At 43.8% G+C, this 23438-nt stretch overlaps 1 protein-coding gene across 3 annotated transcripts in view; it reads right to left on the reverse strand.

Annotated features, from left to right (window-relative positions):
• Positions 1-23438, reverse strand: part of COP1 (COP1 E3 ubiquitin ligase) — a 215337-nt gene that overhangs the window by 15452 nt on the left and 176447 nt on the right. The window lies entirely within an intron of this gene.

Below are 23438 nucleotides of genomic sequence, written 5' to 3' on the forward strand. Positions count from 1 at the left end.
GGTCAGGGATGATGGGAGTTGCAACCCAACAACTGGTGGGCCGCAGTACTCCACCCATGCTTTAGCTTTATGAAGATGAACTGCAGCTAGCTATGTGCTCCCCCCCGAAGGCATGCTCATGAGGAGCTTGGAAGATTTTGTTTGTTTTAAACTAACCAGAGCTTGCTCTGTAGTCCAAACCCAGACAAGCTGTGGTTCATCATAGGTATGATTTTTGTAACAAGCCAACTTCTAACGATAGATCTCATGAGCTGGTTGTTCAGTAGCCATGGTTAAAGCCAAGCACAATATAGGCTTTAGAAATAACACTAAACTGTGGTTAATCTAAAATGGAAGTGGCAGCTATGAATCTCCTCATAGGCTTTCCATAAAAGAAGAAGAGAGTAGTGCTATCTGTGAACTGGGTTATTCTTACTTTTTATATAACTTTTATGCAGTACCAACTACATAATGAGCATTGTCATGCTGGTTTTGCTAAGATGGTTAAGAATACACCAAAAATGTAAATGTAAAACTGTGGATGTAACTAAGGCATGCATCATACAAGTTCGATTTGTTAGAGAGCCATCAATGGCTGCAGCTTCCTGTTAAGTCTACAGCTCATGGCAAACGTTTGTTTCCATCTATTTAATGGATCTATTTAAATATTTCCATTTTCCCTCTCCTCTTTCTCTCCATGCATGGCACTCTTTTTGAACATATCTGTCAATCATCCCTCCTTTTTTACAAATGTCTCAAAACATGCCCACTGACTGTTTATCAAGTAAGCCCACAAAGTTACAAACCCATCGGCATACAGTAGGGCCCCACTCATACAGCAGGTTCCATTCCAGGCACCTGACGAAAAACAAAGTGGGGCCCTACTCAGCTGTAGCGCGAGAGCTCCTCGCCCTACAGCTGATCGCACAATGATAGCTGTCAGCTGTAGCAAGGTGGCTGGAGCTCCCTGCGCTCCAGCTGATCACCCTGTTGGCGCCGCCGTATTAGTGGAATGCTGAGAAGTGGGATGCCAACAAGTAGGGCCCTACTGTACACATATCTGAGTTAACCTAAATGTGGGAAAATATTTGTAAAACATCCCTGACTAATTGCTTAAAAACCATTCTTAGACACCACAAAAAACCAGATGAGTGGTTATGAACTGTTGTTAGAAGCTGCAAGAAATGAAGAACTAAATGGAGATATGTTGGATCAATTGGAGCACAGACAGACAAGACAGACAGAGCTCAATTTTTTGAAATAAACCAGCTCACAGGGATGGCTCTTTTCTGACATTCCTTCTTTTCTTCGCTTATGGGTAACAACAACAACAACAACACTTTGCAAATTTTCCAAATTGCAGATCACTGTTGTCTACACCAGGAAGATGGATGCCATAACTTCTGCTGTTTGGAATTAGATATTGATTTAGGGGACATTTTAATGTTGTAAGTACAAACACATTATCTTGGAATATGTGATGTTTTCATAATATTCAGTAGTTAAAATTTATTCCCAGCATTTCTATCCCTCCTTTCTATCGATTGTAAATCGCCAAAATGCCTGAGAAACTATAAAAATAATCAAACAGCTAAAAAAATAAAAACTAAGTTATGACAAATATTAAAAGCAGTAGTCAACAATAAAAGTCCATTTAAAAAAACAGTACCCCGAAAGCACTCAATGTGTTAACAAACTGTTTTCAATGTTTATCTAAAAGCAAACAGTGAAAAGTTCATACAACTGCTGCAATCCAAACACCCCCTTTGTTTTCACCAAGCTGAGAGGGGACAGACTCAGGATGGGTGGAAGCGTCTTTCCTCCCAGCCCTTCTGGCCTCTGCCTGGGGTGTGATGCCAGTGCTAATCCACTGGCCTGGAGCTCACAATTTCACCTGCTGAATGTGCTAGCAGAAGTACTGCTGGTAGGATTCCCAACGGCGCTACCCATGGAAAGCCCCCCGCCCAAAGAGGGGTTAAGCTGCCTCAGGGTCCACCGGATCCTGAGCCAGTCTCACTGCTGTGACGTGGCACAGTCTGACACAGCAAAGGAGGGGATTGGAAGGGGAAGGGAAGGGTGAAGGGAGAGGGAAGGGGCAAGAGGGAGGGGATAGGAGGGCAGGTTTGATCATTTGCATGCTTTTGAGTGCAGTGGGATTTAATCCTGTGCAACCATACTTAGGATAGGTGAAACTTTATAGGGTTGTTAAGCAAGCGTTTCTGAGTTCAGGACTATAGGTTTTGTAAGGTTTTGTTTTGAAATGAGCTTATGGGAAGCATTAGAATGGCATGGGGGTATTTTCAATTTAACATTGTAGAATGTGAAAAATCCACGCCGACTATAGAATATAGCCACTCTCGTGATTGTATAATGATTTAATGTTACATGCATGAGCTCCTGATACTTGGGCTCCTGAGCTCCCCTCTCCTAGCATGTGGTTATGCATTATATGTTTGAACACAGACAAACTGTGGCTAGGTCTTAACTATTGTTTAGGGCAGGGGTAGCCAACATTGTGCCCTCCAAATGTTCCTGGATATAAGTTCCCATCATCATTGGCCATGCTGGCTGGTGATGGTAGAGTTTACAATTCAATAACATTAGGGGCCCAAGACTGTAAGTCCCATCAGCCCCATCCACAAAGGCCAGTGGTCAAGGATGATGGTAAGAACAGTCCAGCATCATCTATCCCTGATTTAGGGAAACTAGCCAACTTGAAACTATGTTTTATGATCTTGGTTTGTTTTGCTAAACCAGCCGTACTCAACCTTGGACCTCCAGAAGTTGTTGGACTATAAAATCAATCATCATCAGACAGCCGGATGATCAGAGCTGTAGTCCAGTTGGGGAAGCCTGCTTTAAACCATAGTTAAGAAGACCACAGTTCTTGGTTTGGACTAAAAACAGAAAAGAAGTCTTCCACTCTCCTCTTCACGCCAGCCTCAGAGAAGAGGGGAGTAATACTAAATCATATGTTAGTGTTATGTCCAAACCACATCACTCAGTGCCAAAATATACATAGTTCCATAACAAACATTTAGGAGAAGTGTAACAATAATACACTTCTCTGCTATCTTTTCGGTGCCTTTTGAAGACTTTCCTTTTTCAACAAGCCTTTTAGGTTGAGACCTATCCCAGTCTGCGTCTGTGTTAGAATTGCTTAATATGTTTTTAACCCTTTAAAAAAGTTTCTTAAACTGTTTTTAATGCTGTTTTGTTTTAATGTATTTTAAGATCTGTTTTTATGATGTTTTAAAGTGTTTTTAGCGCTTTGTTTGCTGCCCTGGGCTCCTGCTGGGAGGAAGGGCGCGATACATATTAAATAATAAATAAATAAAATAAAAATAAATACACAGGAAGCATTAAAATCTTAGCATTCAAAGTTTAACAAATCTCATGAACCCAACTACCTTTCATACCACAGATATGCCAAAGTAATGTAAACAAGAACACGGTTAGTATTATAACAGCAACGGGGAAGCCCATAGCATAGCAGTACAGCATCTGCTTTGAATGCAGAATTTGGGGCTCAATCTCTGGCATCTCCAGAAAGGGCTGGGAAAGATCCTGGCCTGAAACCCTGAAGAGCTGCTACTAGTCAGTGCAGACAGTAATACTGAGCTAGATGGACCAATGGTCTGACACAGCATAAGGTAACTCCTATAGGGTTAACTTGTTCCTAACGAATTCAAGGCTACAATCCAAATGACATCCATTGGTTGAACTGGCTACTATGACCTAAATGGCATAATTCAAGAAGGGGACCACTATATTCAGTTCCAGTTTGGAAGCTGTCATGCAGTTTGGTTGCCTGCATATTTCATGTACATATCAAAAGCATAAACTAAGGCTACAAGGTTGAAAACTGGAGAATAATCAACTTGATTAATGGATGAGAGCTAATATTAAATCAGCAGGGCTGGGAGTTAAAGGCACATTTGTTTATTTTTAAAGAGTATTTCAGTTTAAATATGTGTGACTACTAGGGAATGGGGGGGGGAATTAAAGATGGCCTTGCCTTCTAAACGTAAATGGTAGGTTTGCAATACACATTGCAATTTGATTAGTCAAAAAATAGGTGACCAAGCAACTAAAAATCCTTACAGCCTGAGCATAAGTATCAAACAGTCAGATTTATGCTGCTACTAGACCACTGTTTGGGGCTTAATAACAAAAATGAATCAATGTACTTATAATTTTACAAAAATTATTAAAGTTTTCTTACATTGCACATTTTTTTGAAGCACCCCACCCGCCCAGATCTTCATAGGCCCCCATGGGGGAGGGGGGGTGCACACCACTGGTTGAGAAACGCTGCACTAGTGTTTTTAGGTCACTTCACTCAATCTTCATTGTGGTTCCATTTTCCTCCACCACAGCAGTGGTTATTGTGCTTATATCACTTGTTTTCTAGGGTGTAGAACTTGTATCTCTGTCATATCTAGACGATGAGAATGTTCTTCCCTCATGAGAAACAACATTCTCTAGTCCGGTCTCACTCCCCTTCTCTGAAAACCTTTTTTTTAACCCTTAATTCCCTAAACCTGCCCCCAGGTCTTTCCTAAGGCCTTTGCTCACCAACAGAATTTCTTCTGTTTTATTTCCTCCTTCTGTAGATGCTCCAACTGCTTAATTTATTTCTCCTAATTTCTCTTTCAGAACAATCCTTTCTTCTCATTCTATTACTTGGCTCTCTGATCTCTTCCTCCTCTATGAAATCTATAGTTCCTGCTTATCCTTACTCTCAGATTCTTGTCTGTCCTTGGTTCTCCAGTTCGTTACGTACACATCTACCTTTCCCCAACCTACAATTGATACTGTCTCAGCTTCTCAAATGTACTGTTGTTTCTTAAAAACTGGTAATTCTGTTTTTGGCTCTCTTTAGAGCCAAACTAAATGTGATACAGGTGATTAGTGAGTAAGATCTCTCACTTTAAAATGAAAATTCACTAACAGGCAAAAAATAAAAAATAAAAAAAACAAAAAACACCATTGCAGTTTAAGAACGTACCTATAGCCCACAGATATTTCTATCAAACTTTAAATAGCAGGGAAATTGGGCAGCTACAGTGAATGCACCAGGGGAGCAGGAGACCTGATCTCCTCTCTGAGATATTGTACCGCCCTACAAATTTGTAAAAATGCAAACGCAATTTGGGTTGGTCTTTCACAGTCCAATCTACTTCCTGTGTAGCTTGGAAGAATTGGGTAACATGTGCCTCTGAGGGTATAGGAGGGGGGCAGGTTTGATTATTTCCATACTTATTGACTTCAGTGGAATTTACTCCTGTGCAATAATGCTTACATAGGTGAAACTGCCCTGGGGGAAGGTGGAGGGAGGGGGGAAGGGAGGTGTATGAGAAGGGGGAGGGGGCAGGAGGGGAAGAGATTGAGTGGGTGGGCAGTGGGCAGAGGAAAAGCCCCTTTCCTTTCCAAAAGGAAAACACCATAAACAGTATTTTTCAGGGTTTCCCCCACATTTTTATTCTACAGCAGACACATGTTGTCCCCCACCCGAATTTAAACCAAAGCTGTCCCTGGTCACAGCCACCCCAGCCCTTTATTCCACTTGAAACAGTCATGCTTCCCTCACAGAATCCTGGGAAATGTAGTTTGTGAAGGAGACTGCTGAGAGTTGCTAGGAGATGCCCTATTCCCCCCACAGAGCTAAAATCACCAGAAGAGGGGCTGACTGTTAAACCACTCTGGCCATTGCAGCTCTGTCAGAGGAATAGGAGTCTCCTAACAACTCCCAACACCCTTCATGTACTTCACTTCCCAGAATTCTTTGGGGGAAGCCATGACTGTTTAAATTGGAATAAATGTCTGGTGGGGGTGTGGCCCCCGATTAGCCAAGGCAAACAGCTGTGAGTCTGGCTTTTAGAACACTTGACAGTTGGTTCTTACTGAGCATGCCTGTGTTATCATAGACTCCAATGTTAAATTTCTTAAATTAATTAAAAATCAGCCATGCATTTCTTCAACTTTTAAACTGCAGAAGATGAAGGTCAGAGGATGGGGCAAGGTCAGGAATAGGATTACAGGTACTCTGTGACCATGGCTGATTTTTAATTAATTTCAACAAATTATGAGACCATTGAAAGAAAAAAGTCCAAAAGGGCTCTGGATTTCCCTCCTCTTGTTTTACACTTTGAACTCTCCATTCCTTCTGAGTGTTTTCTGTATCGCCATGAAAACTTAGAGGGTTTTCTAAGCAAGCGTTTCTGAGGTCAGAACTATATGTTTTGTAAGATTTTTTTAAAAAATGAGCTTATGGGATGCAGCAAAATGTCAGGGGAGGTATTGTGAATTTAACATGATGGAATGTGAAAAAGCTGGGCTGGCTGTATAATATTCAAAAGGAGTCACTGATTAACACTTTCTTGTCAAGTAATTATTTTAATTGAAATCTGCTCCCTAACCATGTTGTCTGCCCCCTGGGTTTTTGTTTATAACATGGTTGATCTTATTCATGAATTTCCTTACCAAGTTTGGCTCTCAAGTCTCCTGTATGTAGCAATGAATGAGACACAAAAGGAGGGTGTTCTTGACCCAGAGTGCTTTTCAGCATGTTAAAAGTCATGATATTGCAAAACTACAAAATATCTCATATTTGAGATTATATGTCTATTTCCATTCGCTTTCTGATTTTTTAGTTTCTCCCACATGCCGATATCATATTTTTGAGGATTTCTCTAATACAAGCAGGCTGTAAGCAGCACAGAAGCTCTACTACATCCGTGGAACTGATGTTGAGTTTTCCAAATGAACCATCAAATTTGTTATCTAGCAGTGCTTGCTAAGGAGAAGCTCAACTGTTCTCTTATCTCTTTATTTTCTTGGATTTTGCAACCTTTCAAACCTTCATTCCCCCCCTAAATCAGCTATAGTTTTGTGCATGTTATAAAACAGTACTGAAAGCATTCGAATTGTTTCTATAAATAGTCAGCATTTCAACTTTCATATTCATGCCCCTGAATAAATGCTGCCATTTTCCCCAGTGGGAATGCAGCCATAGACTCCCCTCAGGAAAGAGCAAAACATTAGCAAAACAGGAGCCTTATCTATTATACCGATCAACCTTGGAAACTGCTGACATGTAAAAGATGATTTAAGTTCAGAACACGGAACCGAACGGCAGCAACACCATATTTCCACGCAGAACAACTGTTTTAGCTTTCTGAAATCTGCTTAAAAGCATGCATTATTTCAATGTACAAATGAATGGCTCTTTCAAGAAAAATGGTAAAAGGATTTTTATTTTTTACAACAAAGGCTAATGGAGTTGGCAGTAATATCACATAGCCTATCACTGAAGGAGAAACCATTATGTCCCACGGAAGCGACATTAAAATGCTGTGGTGAATGATTTTGTGGAACAATATAGAGGGCTTTCCTTGCTGCAGTGCATGCTGTTTAGGCATTAGCGAATACTTGCAGTTATCAATATATAGTAAAATAAATCTCTTTTGGAGGAACTGCATAAGGGAACTGAAATAATGACACTTTCAAAAAAAGATACAATGGTTGAAATAGTTATCAAGTGAAAACCCTAATTTTGATAGTTATATGATTTCAAGAGCCATCTTTGTGATTCAAACAGAACATGTTACTAGGAGTTTTTAGAAATGGCAGTCTAATTTGTCCAAGCAATTTGTTCTAAAATATGTTCCATTTTGCACAGGAAAAGCCCTTTACTGTCTCCTCTAATTCCTCTTTGGAAGCTTCTTTGCAGCCATTCCTGGTCAAATAATATTATTTTATTATTATTTTGTTTACACATGAATTACTGTAATAGATGCCTAACAATGAATGTTAGTTTATTAAACAATAAGCTCTGTATTTCCATCAGTCATTCTCATGGCAATTTTGAGATTCTGATAATCTGGACTAGTATGTCTACGTGGAAAGTAGTTTCATGCCCCTGGAGTGAGGGTGGGTAGTTCTTAGATAAACTTTTCATTTGCCAGAGTGCAGTGTGCCTACATTTTTTAATGCAGATAAAGTGTGCCTCATCTATCATATTTTGGAGGGACAGTGGCTTATGTCCATTTGCAGCTACAAACAGAATCAGGACAGAGTATATCCTGAAAACTAAACTTTTTGTAGCATATGAGAGTAAGGACAATTCCGTTCATGAACCTACACAAAGAAAGTAATTATGGGAGATGCCTGCTGCTGCACTTATGGAATCAAATGAAGGGATAATCTCCATATATCTCCACTGCAACGCTCTGAAAAAGCTCTGGGATTTTCTTGCTACCCCAGCCACCGACATAATACTTGACCTTAGGGCAAGTCAGACAGCCACAATGCCTCAGTCTGCTGATCTGTAGTAGCCAGTTATTGCTTAACTAACTGTCAGGGGCCTTCTACATGGCTGAAATTCACTACAAGGCTTTGCATTCTCTGATGAAACGCTCTGAAATAATTTGATGTATTGTTTTTACTGACTGTATAGTTAATTAGATGTGCACATATATCTGATTTAACATGATGAGACTGAATTTAATAATCTAAAATACGAATGTCAAGGTTAACTCAATTGAGAACCTGCACTACTATCCTCATTATTGGGCAGAAGTCCATTGGAACTGTAGTAAGAAAACTAAAGAGGAATTAGAGGAGACAGTAAAGGGCATACCTTGAGACCCTCTGCCTACTTTTCCCCCACATAGGTGGTGACACTATCCCAAGGTAGGTTGTAACTTAGTTAAAATAAAGGACAATTTTATGATTATTTATTAATTTATTAGTTGCTTGATACCTGAAGGTCCCCAAGTGACTTACACAATGTTAGAACAAAACAAACAAAACACACTATAAAAACAATAAACAACAACAAAACAATAGCAATACCACCCCCACACAACCACAGGAAGGTTTAGCAGCATATTAAAAAAAAAATCATCTCAACCTATCAAATGCCTGGAAGAAAAGGTACATATTTACCTGGTGCTGAAAAGATGTCAATGATAGCAGCAGGCAGACCTCACTGGGGATCAAACAGGAACACAGCACTAACCAACAGTCATAAAAACTCTTATGGAATCTCCCTTGGCTTCCAACTTTAGCAGCAGGTGACATCCCATAAAATGCACAAGCAAATAGGCAGGTCTTTGGCCTGAAAATATTGGTGTCAGCTGTGCCTCCAGGGGGAGGCATTCCACAACTGGGGTGCCACTACCAAGAAGGCCCTATCCCGTGTCACCACCGAATATGGATGGTGTTCGCTGCATAGTTCCGATCCACCTGTATTCTGATAGTTTCTCATTTGATCATGATCCACCCTTTTTTGTTCCTGTTTGCTCTGGCACTTGCCAGTTTGATCTGCTGTGTGTGTGTTTGGGTGATTTGATACGTGGGGTTTGTGTTTTTTTGGTGGCAATTTTTTTTCATAATTATTAACATAAATACTTATGTAAATGATGTCAGTATTTGACATGGTTTTTTGGCGGCAGGAAAAAATTGTGTAATTTTTAGGTAGCTTAAGTGAATGATCACAGTGTTCCGAGTGGTTTTTTTGGTGATGGGGGGAAAAACTGCATCATTTTTTGGTAGCTTATGTGAATGATCACAGTGTTCCATGTGGTCCACCCATTTACATATCAATGAGGCAGATAATTGCCTTTCAGTCTGTCTCTTGCCTCAGGCTAACTGATGTTCTGCTTAATGATTCCCCTCCCTTTCGCTATTCACTATTCTCAAATTAGTTTGTCAGCAGTACTGCAGCATTGTCAACACCACCACTAGTGCCACCTTGTATTTTTGTTCACACACACACACACACATTTAGCAGAGAGAGAGAGAGAGAGAGAGAGAGAGAGACCTTGGTTAGCTCAGGACAGCAGCAATGAAAGCGGTATGGGGTGGGGCAGGTAGAATGGGTTAGCCTCATCATCGTAATGTCTCCCACACAAGAGGATGGAGATTCAGAATGCTCTGAGATGTCTTCTTTGAAAAACATAAAAATTGCAGGATGATTTGACAATTAACATGGATGACATATATAACCTAGGGCAGACCAGGTATTTTTTACATTATATTACGATAATGCAATTTTTTTGGTAATATATAATAGACGGTGATTGTTATCATACCTGCAGTTACAAATGCAGCAGTTTGATTATGAAGATAATTACGTAAAATGGGGGAAATTTTTAAAAAAGCTTGTTGATTACAGCTGCAGCCGCAAAATCCATGCCGATTACAGCCGTGGCCTGCCACAAGAAATCAGTGCCGGTCCGAAAGGATAGGGAACTGTCGAATTCAGTCAGAATCCGGTACCAAGTCCGATTTAGTGGATATTCTTCCCTATCCCTACCATCCAATGTATTTTTCCTCTGGAAGTGGAATGACAAGGGCCTCCCCCAGAGATCTAAGGATCCAAGCTGGCTGATACAGGGAGAGATGTTCAGAACCTCAGCCCCATGTTGTTGGATATTTCATAGGTCAACACCTGCACATTAAATTCATACCAGAAGTAAATGGGCAGTCAATACAGGATCAGCATTCTATGATCCCTGCTAGCTGCCCAATCAACATTCTGGCAACTGCATTCTGCAAAATTAAATTTATGACCTATATATTTGGGGAAATCCCTAGATAAACAGAAGGTAAATACATTTGTAAATTAGAAAAAAATAAATTTGTAAATTTCAATGATGTATAGTGTGTTGAGGTATTCATCTGAGGTGGGGGAGAGGGAACTGGAGTTGTGGGGGAGAGAAAATTCATCTGCTCAAGCCTATAACAATTTATGGTAAATATATCTGGAGAGGGGTGTTAAGGTTGGAGATATGTATGTCATGAGCTTAAAGATCTCCCATTCCTATGCAGGAATGTTTCATGACAAGAAAAAAAGGTCACTTTCGTCATTATCCAGACAGTCCCCCCCAGCCCCCATAGTGAGGAAACATTCAGATTCTAGGAAACAGCCAACCCCAAATCTGAGCCCTCTAATGCTATATAGCTCCCTCCTGGTGCGATGCTTTTATTTATTTATTTAACAAGATTTATATAGTGCTTGATTGTAAACAACCACCACCACCTCTGAGTGGCTGGTGTCATCATTCTTTTTTTTATTTACCCAGGCCTATGGTCCTTAATTTGGAGGGTAACTAGTTATGTATACGGACTCCTTTTGTGATCATCCTTTTTAAGTGGGATGGATAGGATTTGTTGCTTTTATATATGTTTTTGGATGAGCACTTTAGATTTATTTATTTATTTATTTTTAAAACTTATATACCGCCCAACTAGCAACAGCTCTCTGGGCGGTGAACATAAATACAATAAAATACAGGAAAATACAAAAGCATCACAATCTAAAATCGAATTTCACAATCTAAAAACTGCATAACTAAGATCAAATTACAAACATTACCATCATTAAACAAAAAATTAAAATGCCTCGGAGAAGAGAAAGGTTTTAACTTGGCGCCGAAAGGATGATAGGGTCGGCGCCAAGCGCACCTCCTTGGGGAGACTATTCCATAGTTTGGGGGCCACCACTGAGAAGGCCCTTGATCTTGTCACCACCCTCTGGGCCTCCCTATGGGTCGGGACCCAGAGGAGGGCCTTCGTAGCAGACCGTAGTGTACGAGCCGGTTCATAACGGGAGAGGCGTTCTGACAGATATCGTGGTCCCGCGCCGTATAAGGCTTTGTAGGTTAATACCAACACTTTGAATCTGGCCCGGAAGCGTATTGGAAGCCAGTGCAAGCGGGCCAGAACAGGTGTTATATGGTCCGATCGCTTCGTTCTTGTTAGCAGTCTGGCCGCCGCATTTTGCACCAGCTGTAGCTTCCGAACTGTCTTCAGAGGTAGCCCTACGTAAAGCGCATTACAGTAATCCAAACGTGAGGTTACCAGAGCATGTACTACTGATGTAAGATCCTCCTTAGTCAGGTAGGGACATAGCTGGGCTACCAACCGAAGTTGGTAGAACGCATTCCGTGCCACCGAGGCTACATGAGCCTCAAGTGACAGGGAAGAGTCTAGAACGACTCCCAGACTACGAACCTGTTCCTTTAGGGGGAGTGTAACCCCGTCCAGGACAGGATATGTATCCACCATCTGATTGGAGAAACCATCCACCAACAGCATCTCAGTCTTATCAGGATTGAGTCTCAGTTTGTTAGTTCTCATCCAGTCCATTGTCACATCCAGGCAACGGTTCAGCATATTGACCGCCTCACCTGAAGAGGATGAAAAGGAGAAGTAGAGCTGCGTGTCATCAGCGTACTGGTGACAACGCACTCCAAAACTCCTGATGACCGCACCCAACAGCTTCATATAGATGTTAAAAAGCATGGGAGACAAAACCGAACCCTGCGGGACCCCACATTGGAGTGCCCATGGTGTCGAGCAATGTTCCCCAAGCACTATCTTCTGGAGACGGCCCGCCAAGTAGGAGCGGAACCACTGCCACGCAGTGCCTCCAACTCCCAACATAATCTAAAGTCTAGTTCTCACTAGCCTGATAAACCCAAGACAGTAATACTTCAGATTACAGCAGGGTCACATGACTAAATGTGCAACCCAGCCTCAAGAGAAAACACCCCCATCCCCTCCACACAGAAAAACAGATTGAAAGAGAGGGCTTTTAATCCAGCCTTCTCCTTGACATGATAGCTTCCTATGCACAGGGATTTTATTTTATTATTATTTATTTATTATTTATTAAATTTATATACCGCCCGACTAGCGATAGCTCTCTGGGCGGTGAACATAAAATAGTATAAAAATACAATGAATAACAAAATAATATTAAAATACAATCAACAATACAATAAACATTATTAAAATTAGATCAATGTAACTTAAAATGCTTCAGAGAATAGGAAGGTTTTGACCTGGCGCCGGAAGGAAAGCAGAGTCGGCGCCAGGCGTACTTCCTCAGGGAGACTGTTCCATAGTTCGGGGGCCACCACTGAGAAGGCCCTAGATCTTGTCATCACCCTCCGGGCCTCCCTGTGAGTTGGAACCCGGAGGAGGGCCTTCGTAGCAGAACGTAGTGCACGGGCCGGTTCATATCGGAAGAGGCGTTCCGCAAGGTATCGTGGTCCCGCACCGTATAAGGCTTTATAGGTTAATACCAACACTTTGAATCTAGCCCGGAAACATATTGGCAACCAGTGCAAGCTGGCCAGAACAGGTGTTATATGCTCGGACCGCTTGGTCCTTGTCAGCAATCTGGCCGCCGCATTTTGCACTAGTTGTAGCTTCCGAACTGTCTTCAAAGGTAGCCCTACGTAAAGCGCATTACAGTAATCCAAACGTGAGGTTACCAGAGCATGTACCACTGATGTAAGGTCCTCTTTACTCAAATAGGGACGTAGCTGGGCTACCAACCGAAGTTGGTAAAACGCATTCCTAACCACCGAGGCTACTTGAGCCTCAAGTGAGAGGGAAGAGTCTAAAAAGACTCCCAGACTACGAACCCGGTCCTTTAGGGGGAGTGTAACCCCGTCCAGGACAGGGTATATATCCACCATCCGATCAGAGAACCCGTCCACCAACAGCATCTCAGTCTTGTCTGGATTGAGCTTCAGTTTGTTAACTCTCATCCAGTCCATTGTCGAGGCCAGGCAACGGTTCAGCAAATCGACAGCCTCACCTGAAGAAGATGAAAAGGAGAAGTAGAGCTGCGTGTCATCAGCATACTGATGACAACGCACTCCAAAACTCCTGATGACCTTTTCCTACGGCTTCATGTAGATATTAAAAACCAGGGGGGACAAAACTGACCCCTGCGGGACCCCATATTGGAGAGCCCGCGGTGTCGAGCAATGTTCCCCAAGCACTACCTTCTGGAGACGACCCGCCAAGTAGGAGCGGAACCACTGCCAAGCAGTACCTCCAACTCCCAACTCCGCGAGCCTCTCCAGAAGGATACCATGGTCGATGGAATGAAAAGCCGCTGAGAGATCAAGGAGAATCAACAGAGTTACACTCCCTCTGTCTCTTTCCCGGCATAGGTCATCAAACAGGGCGACTGAGTCCGTCTCAGTGCCAAAACCAGGCCTGAAACCCGATTGAAATGGATCTAGATAATTGGTTTCATCCAATAGCTCCTGGAGCTGGTCAGCAACCACTCGTTCCAAGATCTTGCCCAGGAATGGAACGTTCGCCACTGGTCTGTAGCTGCTGAAATCCTCTGGGTCCAGGGAAGGCTTTTTCAGGAGTGGTCTCACTGCTGCCTCTTTCAGACAACCAGGGACCACTCCCTCTCGCAAGGAGGCATTTATCACTTCCTTGGCCCAGCCAACTGTTCCCTCCTTGCTAGTTTTTATTAGCCAAGAGGGGCAAGGATCTAGTACCGAAGTGGTTGCATGTACCTGTCCAAGCACCTTGTCCACGTCCTCGAACTGAACCGACTGAAACTCATCCAACCAAACATGATAAGACTGTGCTCCAGACACCTCACTAGGGTTAACTGCTATAAAATGAGAGTCTAGATCTTGCTTTATTGTGGTTTTTGTATCTGGTTTTAATGTTTCTTGTTATTTCTGTTTTTATTCTGTAAGTTGCTGAGATACTTTGGTGTGAAAAGAAACAAATAAATATAACTAATAATCCCCCTCTCCTCCGGACCCAAACAAGACTACAAGGCTCCTGTTCTAAGCTGGTCGGCTGTAGCTTGGAACAGAAGAATTGCTATTAGGCGATGAGGATACATTGCAACATTTTGTTGCAAGTCCCATTTGTGATAATTTAGTAGAGAAAACCTTCAGGATGCTCAGAGTAAGAAAATCTGGGTATCAAGACCTGATCCAAACATTCAGATCCTTTATTAGTTAAGGTTTCTAACTACTCCAGACTACTAGCTGAAATAATGCAAGCACCCTGGAGAAAGAAAACGGAAAACCATGCCACTATGGTGATGTGTTGGACTACAACCTGGGAGACCAGGGTTCGAATCCCCACACAGCCATGAAGCTCACTGGGTGGCCTTGGGCCAGTCACTGCCTCTCAGCCTCAGAGGAAGGCAATGGTCAACCCCCTCTGAATACTGCTTACAAGGAAAACCCTCTTCATAGGGTCACCATAAGTCAGAATCAACTTGAAGGTAGCCATTGCCATTGCAAGTAGCTGATTACCTAACACCAGCTGTACTTAGTCCTTCAGATTAAAAGAGCAATGTTTGCCTTATTCCATTCTTCTCAGTGCCAAGTCAATCCCTGCAGACCAGGATGTAACAATGCCGTCAGCACCAGGGACTGTGCACAGATTTTAAAAATACATAAAGGGGAACAAAACTAAACAGAGAGAGAGAGAGAGAGAGATTTAAGGGCTTTTACAATTACGTTGATTTAGGGAAAGCTTAATGCAGGTTTCTTCTGCTTTGTTGATCTTGAGTGACTCCCAACTGAACAAAACTGCCAATTACATAGACTTCAGGTTGGATGGATTTCTTAGAAAGAGAAATGTTATTCCTGTTTACAATAAAATGTTGCAGTGTGGGGTGTGCCTATTTAGGAAGCTCATTTCCACTCGCACCCATTTTCTTTTCCCTGCTCCCGAGTCAGTCAGCATCCTGTGGCCATTGAGCATGCTCAGTCCTCATTGGGCTGTTTTGGGACTCCCCACTTTAGGAATCTTTTTTCTAAAATATTTTGTATTTCTGCATACCTTGGGGCTCCCCCAAGCCTGCTGATGCCCCCTTATTATGTGTGCATGCTGCCACTTTGATTACACAAGGGCCAGCACTTGGAGAATTGAGTTCACAATTATAATTAGAAAATATAGTTTTCTATTACTAGTGAAAATATGGTTTCAATTATGAATCCATCTTACTATGTACTCCAATAGATTTTGATTTATTACTTGAACTACACTCAGCATCAACAGAAATAACAGCATATTATTACTGTTGTTGTTGTTATTTATTTATTAGATTTATATTTCACCCTTCCTCCGAGTAGGAGCCCATGTTGCAGGAACTGGATTAGGTAATAAAATATCAAAACCATAATAGTACAGTAGGAGGAGGAATGGGACTTCAAAGACACTATATAGGAGTAGGGAGAGATTTAGAGATTGTTACGAGAGTTCTGTAGAGTTAAGAAATCTCCCTCATACTTCTGATAGCCTCAAAGCTTCTAAACAGGATTTCCTTTCCTGATTTTTTTAAAGTTTCCAGCAGTGAGGGCTAGAAACCTGACCTTTTAAATGATTTTTTTTAGAAGTCTAAGAGAAGCCTTGGATACTATGTTCAATAAACCTGTGTTTTTACACATTGTTCACCTGTTATTATAAGACACATGAATTACCCCTGTGTGTTTTAGAAGAGAAAGAAAATTATGCCCAACACACACAATATTTTACTTTTCATCAATTAAATCATGATATCTAACACTGGCACTTTCATCTATCAGAATTTCCCCAAGGGCTATAGGCACTGTAATTATTTCTTTTTCTTCTAGTTACATCTCTAATCCCTTTATCTTGCTCACTGTGCCTCAACAGGTTGGACTGTAATGGCAATATTGTGAAACATAACACTGATTCTTCCCCCAGCCCCCCAACATCAACAGATAAACAGGAAAGCACTCCTACTCATGGGACAGCTCAGTAGGACACATGCCATATGGGAGAGCACATGGAAGCTTTTAGATATGTCATTTCTCAACACTGCCAAGTAAAAATAGCTTGAAAATGTGAGACACGGAATGAGGGCACATAATGATTTTTAGTAATGAAAATAATGAACAGAACACTCTTCTCAGCATTCTGGGATGAGTATGTCTTTACAATGAATTTGCAGGACAAGAGGAATCCAGTGCCCTACAGGAATTAAAGCCACTTACAAGAAAGCATGCTCTCGCTCACCAGTAGTCTTGCACAGACAGGTCTAAATTTAATTTTTTACAAAAAAAATGTGTAAAGAGCTCTTACCACAGCCTCCTTCAGGATTGTGGGAACCACCCCCTCCTTAACAGAAGCATTAACTACTTCCAAGGCCCATCCAGATAGACTTTAAGCAACCACGAAGGGCAAGTGTAAAGCATTAAAAAGGTTGGTCTCATGCTTCCAAGGATTCTGTCTCCATCCTTAAGTTAACATGCCCCACTACTGTGAAAGCTCCATATTACCACTTCATGGGCAGGTTTGAATGACTGACCTGTCCATGACACAGAAAGCTCCCCCACCCCCAGATATTAACAAGGAGGACTGGGCCTGGATGATAATGTTCCCCAAAGCAATAAGCAATGGGGGTCTTCAATACCACCTCTGAGACTATGTTTTAGATCATGAGCCAGATAGCTTCATAACTTGCTCTAACTTTTTCTGAAAATCAAACACTCCTCTCATTTTTCAAGGATTGGCCTTATAACAGATCTGGTTATACTGCATGCTTCATTGTGCCCAGTGCATTCAACAAATCATAATTCAAACTCTTCCTCTTTGCTTTTAGTAATCTCTCCCTCATGTTCCATGGAATCCTAAACTATTATGACCTTTTCAATCCAACATCCACATCATTTTGGATCGTCTTCATACAAATCTGAATCCTCTTTATTTATAATTTCTGCAGCAGAGATGGAACAAAGAGTACATGGTCTTAAGGCTTTGGACATGGTCTTAAGACTGAAAGTTTTCTGTTTCCCAACTTTTTGGGGAGGTAACATTTCAAAATGCTATTTGTTTCAACTTAGTAGTAAGCTGCTGCTTTCAGAGAAAGAGAGCCACAAAAGGAACCTCCTGCATAAGCCCAATCAATGGAAGAAGCAAGACAGATTTCACGGTAAGACCAAAGGTCTCTTTTCCTGTGCATGTAAAAGATAGTATCAGGTGGAACATACCAACGCTGACCCATGTAGAGTGGGAATAACGCTGGGCTGCAAAACTAGTGGCCTGAGAGGCCATGCTGTAGCACTCTCCTCCCAAAAGCTGCCTCAGCTGATGCATATGCGTCTATCTTGTAATGTTTAATGAACGCATTAGGAGTGGCCCATGTAGCTGCCCTACAGATCTCTGTTAGAGGAGCATTGCGGGAAAACGCGCTGATGTGGCTGTTGCTGTCGTGGAGTAAGCCACTAAGCCGGCTGGCCGGGCCAGTCTTAGCGAGGCATATGCCAAGGAGATGCAAGCTTTGATCCATCTAGCTAACATGGAAGTGGAAACCTTGTTCCCCAGATACGCTGGGTGAAAAAACACAAACAAATTATCTGTTTTCCTAAATGACTTAGTCTTAGAAATATATAAGGGCTCTCCTCATATCAAGTGAGTGCCACGCCTTCTCCGTGGGATGAACGGGATTTGGACAGGATGGCAGTACCAGTTCCTGTTGGCAGTGGAAGGTAGGCAGGACCTTGGGACGAAAGGAAGGGACTGTGCGGAGGACTACTCTATCCTTATGAAACACACACAAATGTTTATGCATAGACAGGGCATTCAGGTCAGACACCCTATGGGCCAAAGTAATGGCCACAAGAAACAACACATTAAAGGACAGCAGATGACGAAGAATTTGACTTAAAGGCTCAAATTGAGGTTTTTGAAGGGCAGTTGTGCAAGTCCCAGGTAGGGTAGCAGTGAACTGCAGGTGGTGCTGATAAGGTTGCCCCACTAAGGAAATGCTTGATAAAAGGATGAGAGCTGAGTGCATTGTCCGGGGATCTGGACAGTATGGATGATAATGCTGAAGCCTGGAGCCTCAGGGTGTTTGGTCTGAGGCCCATAGATAAGCCATCTTGCAGGAAAGATAGTAGCTCGATGATTCCCGCTTTCCGTGGAAGAATTCCTTTCTTCTGTGACCAGGATGAGACGGTCTTCCATGTGCCCTCGTATAGTCTGACTGTGGAGGTATGTCTAGAGGCCATCATGGTTTCCAGTGCTTGGGGCGGGATGCCTTTCTTCAAGAGGCGCTTCCGCTCAAATTCCATACATGAAGTGCCAACAACCCCAGATCTGGATGAAGAAGCTGCCCTTGAGAGAGCAGAAAATTCCTTAGGGGAATTTTCCATGGGGGTTCCACTGCCAGGTCGAGGAGATCTGGAAACCATGGACATCTCGGCCACCAGGGAGCTACCAGGAGACCTGATGCTTTTTCAGTTCAGATCTTGTATATTACCATGGGAATAATCAGGAGTGGAGGAAAGGCATACAGTCTGCCTGGAGGCCAGGGGGATGCCAAGGCATCTATTCCCTCCGCTCCTGCCATCACATACCTGGAAAGAACCTCCTCACCTGTCTGTTGCGGCTGGTGGCAAACAGGTCCACTTGAACCCTGTCGAATCGTGTCACTATGTGTTGGAAGGCATCTGGGTGAAGCATCCATTCTCCGTGATCCAATTTCTTTCGATTGAGCCAGTCTGCTTGGTCGTTGTCCTCCCCTTTGAGGTTCTCTGCTGATATTGAATCCACGTTGTTTTCTGCCCACTGAAAGAGGAGAGAGGATTCCTCCTGGAAATGGCGGGAGCGTGTGCCCCCTTGACGGTTCAAACAAGATTGGACTGACACATTGTCCGTTCTTATCAGCACCACCCCCAACCATGTGAACTCTGCGAAGTGTCTGAGGGCCAGACAGACTGCTTGAAGTTCCAGGAGATTGATTGGCAGAGTGAATTCCTGTGGAGACCATGTGCCCTGTATCATCTGCCCCTCACAGATAACCTCCCAGCATCATAGGCTGGCTTCCGACATGATCAGGGTTTGAGGGGGATCCTGAAACGGTACTCCTCTCAATAGGTTTGGGTTTTAAACCCACCAAAGTAACAATCAACTTACCTGTGGTGACAGTGCCACTCTGCGGTGGTGCCTTGAAGCTATGTCGCTTTGGAATGGCAGAAGTGCCCATTGAAGTGCCCGAGTGTGATAACGTGCCCAAGGTGTAGTTTGGAATGTAGACACCATCAGCCCCAGGAGAGCAGCCTACAGCAGCTCCCAGATGTATTATGCTATGAGATGGAAATAGCTGACTCTTGGGTTCGTTGACTAGGAAGCCGTGGTCCTTCAGGCACGCCAAGGTGACATAGAGGTCTTCCAAGGCCTTGTGCAATGATGGGGACCGAATCAGGAAGTCGTCCAGATAGGGAAAGAGATTAACCCCTTGTGTCCGGAGGTGTGCCACCAGGGCAACCACGATTTTTGTGAATACCCTGGGGGCAGATGACAGGCCAAACAGCATAGCCCTGTATTGAAAATGGTCTTGACCCACTGAAAACCTGAGGTAGAGCCTGTGGGGAGGAAATATAGGAACATGGAGGTAGGCTTCCTTCAGGTCGATCAAGGAGAGAAAGTCCCCCTTTCTCAGGGCTTCTTTGATTGAGAGTAAGGTGTCCATGTGAAACTTGCGGTACTTAATGGCTGCCGGTTGTCTTCCGAGCCCGATTCAAGGTGTTGGTATTAACCTTTAAAACCCTAAACGGTTTCGGCCCTGCTTACCTGAAAGAGCGCCTCCACCGCCACCAACTATGCCGCCCAACTAGATCAGCCACACAAGGCTTTCTCTCAATCCCGCCAACCAAAACAGTTAGGTTGGTGGGTACTAGGGAGAGAGCCTTTTCTGTGGTGGCCCCCACTCTCTGGAACTCCCTCCCATGTGATCTCCAACATGCCCCTTCCCTAGATGTATTCCGCAAGGCCCTGAAGACGTGGCTATTCCAACAGGCCTATGAGGTCCTTGGGACGGGTAAATCTCCATGATTTGTCATCTGTCGTATGCTGCTAATATAACTGTTTTTATATGTATCGACGACTGTCCAATATTTTATTTATTGTTATTATGTGATTGCATTTGAAATTTTGTATTTTATCTCATTTTAATGTACGTCGCCTAGAGTGGCTAATTGCCAGATAGGCGACAAACAAATTAAATATTATTATTATTATATTATTATTAATGAATCCATTGAGGTTCTTTAGATCCAGTACCGCCCTGAACTATCTGTCTTTTTTTGTGACGGTGAAGAAGAAGGAGTAGTTTCCCAAAAATCTCTCCGCTGCTGGGACAGGTTCTATAGCCACAATCTGTATCAGACCCTTTCCCTCTTGTGTGAGGAAACTGACAGCGGGGACGGAATAAAGTTCACCGGAGGGATGGAGGTGAGCTCCAACCTTAGGCTGTACCGGAGGGTGTGTAGTATCCATTGGTCTGAATATGTGTCCTTCCACTGGTGAGCAAAGCATTGGAGACAGCCCCCCACTGGTGGAATGTTGGCATCAGAACTGATGCTTATTGCCCCGCGACTGGGAACCAAAACCCGAGCGATTGGGGAAATGTTGTTGTTTGATTAGGTTGATTGCACTGTCTGTTCCAGAATGGATGGCTGGAGTGGGCGTCCTTCGCTCATCCAGCTGTCCTGGAACCACGAAAGGACTGAGACGACAGGTAAGGGTGGAAAGAACACCCAAAGTACCTCCTGTCATCCCTTTTCCTGGAGGATGGCATTGACCTTCTCTTCTCCTTAGATTCCAAAACATATGCTAGGGCGTCATCTCCAAATAGCTTGCCTCCCACATAAGGTTCAGAGACAAGATTGGAGCAGGCCATGGGGTCTGCCTCCCAGTGTCAAAGCTATAGGGTTCTTCTAGTGAATACGCCTGCTGCCAGGGGTCTTGCTGCAAACTGCATAGCATCCATAGACACATCTGCCATGAAAGTTACTGCCTGAGAATTTGAGTAAGGACTTGTGTACTCGGGCCGTGTCCTGCTGAGGTCCATCGAGCAGATCCTCCAACCACAGAAGGGAAGTTCGAGCAAATACCGAGGACGCTGCTGCTACTTGGATTGGGAGTGCACCAGCCTCGTGTATCCTTCGAAGACCTTGATCCATTTTACGCTCCGTGGCATCTTTCAGATGAGCATCTGAGTCCTTTGGGTTCAAAGAGGGATTCTATCAGCGGGACCTTCAGTTGGTTCATGATATGTTGCTCCAGTGTATAATATTTGTTGGCAATCAAGACTGACTTCTTGCATTGTAGTGGAATGTTGAACTCTGACTTGAGTACTTTAGGAAGTAGGGAAGGGAGGTTCAGGACTCTAGACTTGGGTTTCGGGTCAGGACACAACACTGAAACCCTAGAAGTAGAAGGGGCAGGAGGATCCTCTGCAGAGGTTAGCGTCAGGGCTTCCACTGCCTTACACAGGAGAGGGAGGAAGTGTGGCTCCTGGAAAATCCTAGTGGTTGCAATCTCTTCAGATTCAGATTCCCCACTCTGTTCCTCTTCATCCAGAAGAATTAAGTCAGTGTCCAGGTCTAGAGGAGCATCATCTGGAGGGTGAAGTGGCATGAGGATCTGGAGATGCTGTGTTCTGTGGTGGACGTGCATTGTTAGCTGTGCGGTCCACAGAGGGATCCTGCAGTTCCAGTCTTCTAGGAGGTGCCTGAGCGGGCAAAGGAGCTGCGAATAGGCCGATGATGCAGACAGGTCCCTGGCCAAGCCCATTAGGACAGAATCACTGAGTTGTTCCTTTAACTGCTGAATTGATTGAGCTGAAAGGTGCAACTGAATGGGCTGAGTTTGAGCACCAGAAAATTGCAGCCTCTGCCCGCCCACCTCTTGGGTCTGTTGAAGAAGTATTGGTTCCTCCAAAAAGCCTGTAAAGGGTTCAGGAGAGGAGCTGGTAGAAAAAATGGAACCCAAGGAGGGATGAAGAAGATTGCTTTCTTCATCAGATAGGGGTTCTTGGTCCCTTTGGGATCTGCAGGTAGCACTCTGCGAGGCCTTGCCTCTTGATCCTGACTGCTGATCAGGGTCCTGCCTGGCTGTCCCAGTGGCCTTCCTGAGCCACCCTGCCTGCCCTAACCTGTGCCCCAGCCACCTCATGCCTGCTGGTAGAGGGGCGGGCCATAGCTGCCCCTGACTGGGCCACCAGAGGATGTGAAGGGACTGGTCCCTGGAGGGATAGAGGTTCCAATGCTGAATCAGATGCTGGCGGGGGGGGGAGTGGTTTTGTCCTCTTAGAGGAGTTATCTGATTTGCGGGTTGTTTTCCCCATGGGTGCAACATGCAGTGGGGCTTACGGGGGCAAAAGGCCTCAGAGACAGTTTTTAGGAGACGTGGGGGGCGGTGGAAAAACCTCATATTGGGCGAAAAGGCGCCGCTGCCCTGCTTAAGTTGAGGTCTGTCAGGGGAGGTCCAGTGCCACCTCCCCGCTTAGCGCCTGCCCACCTCCTCGCTACTTTGGTGGCAGGGAGGGAGATTCTAAGGGTGGATGCACAGGACGAGGCTGGCTGCAGTTGGGAGGCCTGCAAGGCTGCGGTGTGATCGTGGCGGCAGCGCCATTCGCAGGGAAGCTGTCAGAAGGAGAAGGTGGCTGCCGCTGCCGTTCCCACTCTAAAGGAGCTGAAGTAGGCTGCAAGGCTGGCAGGGGGGGCTGCTAGGAGGGTGCATTGCTGCTGTTGACTGAGGGGAGAAAACACCCCTTGTGAAAACTCCACGCTGCGGTGCTCCGGGGGAATCAAAAACGAAACTTTTTTTTTAAAACTGGGGGGGGAAACTTGGAG

The sequence above is a fragment of the Rhineura floridana genome, chromosome 6, assembly GCF_030035675.1.
Source record: "Rhineura floridana isolate rRhiFlo1 chromosome 6, rRhiFlo1.hap2, whole genome shotgun sequence".
Lineage (NCBI taxonomy): Eukaryota > Metazoa > Chordata > Lepidosauria > Squamata > Rhineuridae > Rhineura > Rhineura floridana.